The sequence below is a fragment of the Nothoprocta perdicaria genome, unplaced genomic scaffold (genome assembly GCF_003342845.1).
Source record: "Nothoprocta perdicaria isolate Ctin4 unplaced genomic scaffold, notPer1 scaffold_345, whole genome shotgun sequence".
NCBI classification, from domain to species: domain Eukaryota; kingdom Metazoa; phylum Chordata; class Aves; order Tinamiformes; family Tinamidae; genus Nothoprocta; species Nothoprocta perdicaria.
In genome coordinates, this window is record NW_020455583.1 from 555883 (window position 1) to 562620 (window position 6738).

The following is a 6738-nucleotide window of genomic DNA, read 5'->3' on the forward strand; positions in this document are numbered from 1 at the left end:
TATAACTGCCAAGATTGCTCAAGAAATTGAAGCTGAAAAAATAGCAGTATTTATAAGTCTTAGGCAAGAGGGATAAAGTGGTCACAAAACGGCAAGAAAACTGCTAATTATAATTCTTTTTCTCTCCTGATCCGAGTCGACCGTGAGGGCCAAGCGGCCCTGTTCAATTAGAGATGTATTCAGAGTGACTCCATGCAAAGCCGCAGTGCTATTCCTGGCCGCACTCTGGGTGAGCTACACAGGCAAGGAATGTGCGATGCAGGAATGCAGCTTGACTGGTTGTGTTTGGGAAAAGCTGTGTATCCTACCAACAGCGAGGATCGGAACTCTCTAATAATGAAGATCCTCCATTCATGGGATTTTGCGCAAGATTTATCATCCCATGGCCCTTTGCAATCTGCACCTAGCGCTGGCCATCAACAAGATCCTGACACTCTCTACGTTGGAGACACACACAGCAGCTTTGCACAGCCCCTCCGCAAGGAAATGATGTTTACTGTATCCCAGCGATGCTGCCAGGGTCATTTTTAGGTAAGCAAARTATCTAGTGACACTGCTGGAACTTGCCACAGACATTGGAGCAAACAACTCAAGAAATGCTGCTGAGTTCTTTCATTCCAGTCAACCAAAGCCTTGCTTTTCATTCAAAAGAGTGGATACAAGACAGGGTTTCCTCACAGATGTAAAAATGAGCCGTCTTATTAAAAAAAAAGAAATTAAAAAAGAAAAAAAAAAGGTTCTAGATTAACTTTCATTCTAAAAATCCACAATAGATGAGAAGGACATGGGCAAAGGTAAGGAGCACACTCAACTCCAGCTGGGAATGACTTCCCAGGCTTCTACCCTGCAAAGATTTTTATAGCATGACTGTGAAATCCACATTTACTTAACACCAGCAAGAAAAATGACCACTCCTTTCAGAGACTGTGGAAGGGAGGAGATGGGCTGTGTGGTCCAGCAGTAAGGGATTACTTTCAGATTTCCTCTCCCATCCCACAGACCCACAACCCCTGCTTGATAGACAGGGCCATAACCCTCTGGCACCTTTCCAGACCTTCCCTGGGGCCATCTCTCACCTTTGGAAACTGCGCTGCCAGGGAAAGGCTCTTCACGCAATGGAAACAGCTGCTTTCTTCAGGCTGCTGGGGAGACTTATGGGTGGAAATTTCACACTCTGTTCCCTCTGTCTGTATTACTACCTTCCCTTTCAAGGACGGAACAGGTCACCCATTCTCTGAAGCAGGTTTTGTCCCTCAACAGCGCCATCCTCCCTTCCCTTTAGACTTAAACTCCTTTTTGGAGACATTTACATGAAGGCTCCCTAAGGCTGCAAATGTGAGTACCTGGTATTAACAACTTCCCACATAGATTCAAAGAAGGGTAGTAGGCAAAAAAAGGAGAATTGGGGTCACCATATGAGGTTCTCTGAGACCATAGGCAACCATACAGCAATGCTTATTGCACAAAGGTCACAAAATATCCACCCCAAAAGCCACAGAATACATTGAAGTGCCAATAAGCAAGTTAAGATGATTATAACCACAGCTGTAATATGTCACAAGAAGGACGGAAGAGATCTAAGGCATGGCTAGTAATGCAAAGTCCCAGGGTAATTACAGGAGCTCACTGATTTTCCTAGGAAGCCAACTATGACCTACACTGCAAAGACAGGTCAAATAAACCCCACTGCTGTCTTGATTTTTGCAGGTGCTGACAGCTGTGACTCCCTTTAAGCTCAGTGCAGTCACTTGCCTTTTGTCCTCCTCATTGCACATGAAGCAGTGTGCGCTGCCATGATGCTCGAGAATGGTCGAGAGTTGATTTGGGGTTTTTCCTTTCTCCTGAACTGCCTGCTGCCTCCAGGATTGTCACTCACAGACCACTGGAACAGGTTGCACAGAGAGGGTGTGGAGTCCTTCAAGACACACCTGGATGCCACCCTGTGCCACGTGCTGTAGGTGTCCCCGCTGGAGAAGAGGGGTTGGACCCCCCCAGAGGTCCTTTCCAACCCCCGTCATTCTGTGATTCTGAGGTGCATTTCAGGTGCTAACGGGTGTTTGCCACCACAGTTCTACACTTCCCAGAAGCGCAGTGGGGGAACACAGGTCACTAACAACTCCAGGTTCCAAAATCCTGGGAAAAAAAAAACCTCAAACACACAGGAAAAAAAAACAGGGGAAAAAAAACCACAGGAAAAACACAGGGGAAAAAAAAACACAGGAAAGAAAAACACAGGAAAGAAAAAGAAAAAAAAAAAGAAAGTATTTCTGTGAAATCAAAATTATCTGCCTGTCAATGTTTAATTAACTATAAGCTAGAAATAATTCCTGGATATGCACCTAACTCCTTCCACAAGACCCGTGTCTCTCGCGCTGCACCTCTCTTCTCCCTCCTGTCAGCACTGCTGGCAGCACTTCTTGGCCAGACTGTTCTCTCCTTCAAAGCTGCCTATAGCACGGGCAGAAGGAGACAYGGGCCAGCCACGCCACAGACACAGAAGATGGCTTGCAAACAACACACTGGTGCCGGCCCTTCGTGCAGGGGGAACTGCCAGCACCACCAGCTTTCTCCACAAGCATCACGTGTTCTAACCACATTACCACGTCTTCAGGCATAGGTTTCTTATAACCGGGGTAAGCCAAAGACAGCATTTTTGTTCCCCTTATTTATTTATTTATTTATTTATTTATTTATTTATTTATTTATTTACTTTTAGTTTGGCAATTCCACGGCATTTGCACTTGCAGGTACTTACCAGGAAGCTGGATTTCCCTCTCTCTTTGGTTTCCAGAGAGCTGCTGCTTTCCACTGCTGTCATTTTACTGCACAACAGGCTGCTCCCCGAGTTTCACTGAGCCACTTGCACCATCAGTTTGTGCCCCAGGGACATCAAGCAACTTAGTCCCCAGCAGTTGATGTGACCAAGCCACTCTTGTGTCAAGGTTGTTGGCACAATTTGCACCAAACACTCCTCGCACCCCAAATCAGTGACTGGAACTCTGCTCAGATATTAAAACCTTAAATTAATTTGCATTTCCAAGGAGTCATTTGGCACCCAAGTCTTGCAGAGACCTGTCTCCCTTGGCCATTCCTTTCTCACAGTACAGAGCGCAAAGCCAGGTGACTGCGGACGGGCTCAGCAGCTCCACCGGCGAGTCCCCCTGTTGAAACCAGCTCAGGGAGGYGAGTCACGGAGCGCGAGGGAGGCTGGCTCCATCCCCGATGAGCACGTGCAGCCTCATGGTCACGGGGCATGGCCGCCGGGACTGACTCATCCTGCCGCCYTTGCTCATGGCGGCGCGCGGGACGGGCCCCGCCTGCCTGGTGCGAGGGTTARCTCGCCCCTGGACTGCTCTGCAGGCCGAAGCAGGGCACAACCGCGAGCCCCGAGGCCTGTGACAAGGGACATCGTGTGGACGGCTTTGTGCCCCCTCAGTTGGGATCCCCAGGGGATTTCATGCAGYGCCTATGGAGGAACCATCCCTCCCACAGGTTCACTGCCAGGCAGAGACACGGGCGACCAGGCCCACATGAAGGTGGCCTCCAGTGGAAAATGACATCATGTGCTAAGAAAACGATGGGCACCTTCCAGAGGGCAGTGGAGGAGCAGGAAGCCCAAGGCCAGCGCACATCTAGACCCATGGAGAACGTTTCCTTGGCATGGGGCTCATGCCCCTCTTGGCAGGAGAGAGGATGGAGCTGCCGAGGCTCAGGTCATCCCTTAGGGGAGAAAGCGACGGGGAGAAAGCGACGCCGGTGTCGCTCCCGTGACGCCCCAAGCCACAGTGGGGCGACAAGCCCCAGCTCACAGGGAAACACGAGCCACTYACAAGAGCACAAAGCAGCCACAAGTTCCACACGAGTTGGCCACCACAATGGAGATTGAGAGCTCACTCTGCTCACCCTCTAGATTATTTCAGGAATTGGAGGTGTGGCAAAATAAAGCACGTGTAAGCCCATGACTCAGCGCCAAAGGCCATTCCAGGAGGTAGGTGTCCTTCCTTATCCTCACCCAGTGCAGCCAGCAGGAGTCCATCCTCATCGGCATGAGGAAGGGTGGATATCCCTATGAGCAGCTTCCCACCATTGCTGGATGACTCAGCGACTTGTATATCCACCTGGAGGGACCAGGATTTGGCAACATCCCCCTGGAGACATCCATCAGGATCTGGCAGAGGAATCATTTTCCAGGCAAGAAGAAAGATTTTCCAGAGTGTGATTGCTCCTGAAGTCTGAGATCACGGTCTAGAGCCACCAGCAACATAGACACCGAAGTGGTCAGACATGGTTCCTCACCTCTCCTGCCCAGAGGATGCAAACTTGCCTGGGACTGTCTGAACCTGTAGATCACGTAACACAGGCCAAACCCACATGGACAGGCTATGGAAATCCTGGGTTTCCAGGTGTAAGGGTTCAGCACTTACAGCACAAGGGTTTTTCTCAGCCAGACTTCACTCTGAAGGAGGGCAGGTGTTACCGGCTTCATTCTCACACTGGAAGTGCATCCTTTAACTCACCCCTTCATGCTGTAATCACCACATAAATAATCCTCTATAAGCCCCCCTACTTGTAGGACTTGAATGGGTCATGTCTAGTAGTCAAGCGCTCACTGTGTTTCCGTAAAACAAYGCTGCTGATTTTTGCTACACGCTGTCCTAATCTAACATGTTTCACATGCAGCCTCACCCCTGAATTTCACTATCCCCACTGATTAGCAAGGTTAGCTGGACACTACAGTGTCCTCATGTGTCTGCCCACCCTCCCCAGGAACAGGACAGTCCCAGGAGGACCAATGTCAAAGTGAAGGGACAGTGTGTGGAGCGTTCCCACATACCCTTGTTCACTGCAACAGTGCCACGAAGCCACCTCATTCCTCTGATTTTCTCAGTCTGACTTAAAAAAAATATTCTTTGCACTCCACCTGGAATATGTGGTGCAGAAGGATGGAATATCCGTCCTTCAGGTAAAGAAGCAAAGTTACCAGTACTCGCATTCAGGTGACACATCATTTTCTGYCTTACCAGGTAATCATGTGCTGCTTCTCTCTCCTGCATCACTGTTGCTGGCTGCAGATTCATATCACAGCCCGGTTACACCATGATTCACCCCATAACCTGAGCCATTTTATAAACAGTGCCAGGCAGATGTATTGCAGATGTAAGTGCAATGAACAGCATCATCAGTATAAGCATTAGTGGTTCATGGTTGCGTGGGTTTTATGTGCATGACCTCGAGGAGAAGGCATGAGAGGCAATTTGGGTGTCTTTGCAATGGACACGTGCTTRTGCACAGAACACCCTGGGCCTACTGCATGCAGCCAAATTTCTGCATGGCAATAACCCCAGCAGGGAAAGATCTGCTGCAAAGACCCGACTCTGCAGTGACTCCTCAGTGCATTAGTGAAAGGAGGAGGAAGTTCTTTCAAAGCTAAACAGTTTTAATCCCTCTGCTGCTGATTTGCAGCTCTGTAAACATGGAGCCACAATCAGTTGCAGATGTACGAGCCCTGGGAAAAAYGAAGGCCTCCTCCAGGGCTCATTTGCAAACCTTGACACCTTCCATGGAATTGCATGGATTTTGTTTTTTCTACCTTGTTAACTCCTGCCCACCAACGTCCTGCAGAGGCAGAATTGCAGTCCCTGTGTTACCTGTTGATCAAAGGYACCTCCAGGCATAAAGCACAAACACCCATCCCACAAAACCTCCCCACTGGGAGCTGACCCCAAGGAGCCACCCCCGTTCAAGCAGCTGCTCGCTGTGGATCTTTGCCGTCACCCTCAGCCCGCTGGCAGCAGAGCAGCTCGGCCACGAGCTGGTTATTTTGGTCCRGGGAAAGGGCCGGTGTTTTGGAGCAGACAGCTCTGATTTCTCTTTGGGCGGCTGCTGCTTCTGAAATATCAGCGCCTGCAGCCAGAGGCTCAGCAAAGGACACGTGTCCAGTRCTGACAAATCGACCAGCCTGGTTGCCCACCTACATGTGAGCACACGTGTGGCCTCTTTTATTTATATATATATATATGTATGTATGTATGTATATATATATTTTTTTCATTTTTCTGATTGTAGAAAGTTGAGCCGCAGTCCAACTTGTTCYCACCGTGGGTACAATCCCATGACCGACGGCTGCAGCTCCCCAGCCACACTGCATTAAAACCCAGTTCTCTAGCACTAATTTCTGTGTCTCCTGGGCCCAAACCTGGCCCAGGCTTGGCCTGGCCCATCTGGCAAGCCCAGCTCCAGAGCGTATCCCATCGCTGCAAGGAGCTGCCTTAAGGTCACCTGCAAATCCCTGAGGATTTGCTTGGCTCCTGGGACCCGCACGTGGCCTTGCCACTGCATTCCTGTCCTTGGGAGCTGCTAGGTGCTTGAATCCCTTAAGAAACACAGGGCTCTTGCCAACCATTAATTTGTAGCTCAAGGCACTTTCACAGGTTAAAAAATAGCCATTGCCACACAAAAAAGGGGCAGGAGCTGGGTGAAAAGAAAGSTTGGGCTGTGCCCCTGGCCTAAGTGCTTTTGGGGGAGGATATTTTAGTGTTTGGGGCTTTTTTTTTTTTTTTTGCATATGTTTATTATATATATTCATATATATAAAACACTATATAAAAATACTGAAATACTAATTTTAGTATTACTAATACTAATACTAGTAAAAATACTATATATAAGCCAAGCTATAAATAAAAGCGTTAGGAACATAAAAGCATGCATACACAAAGCATTACACACGGGAAAAAT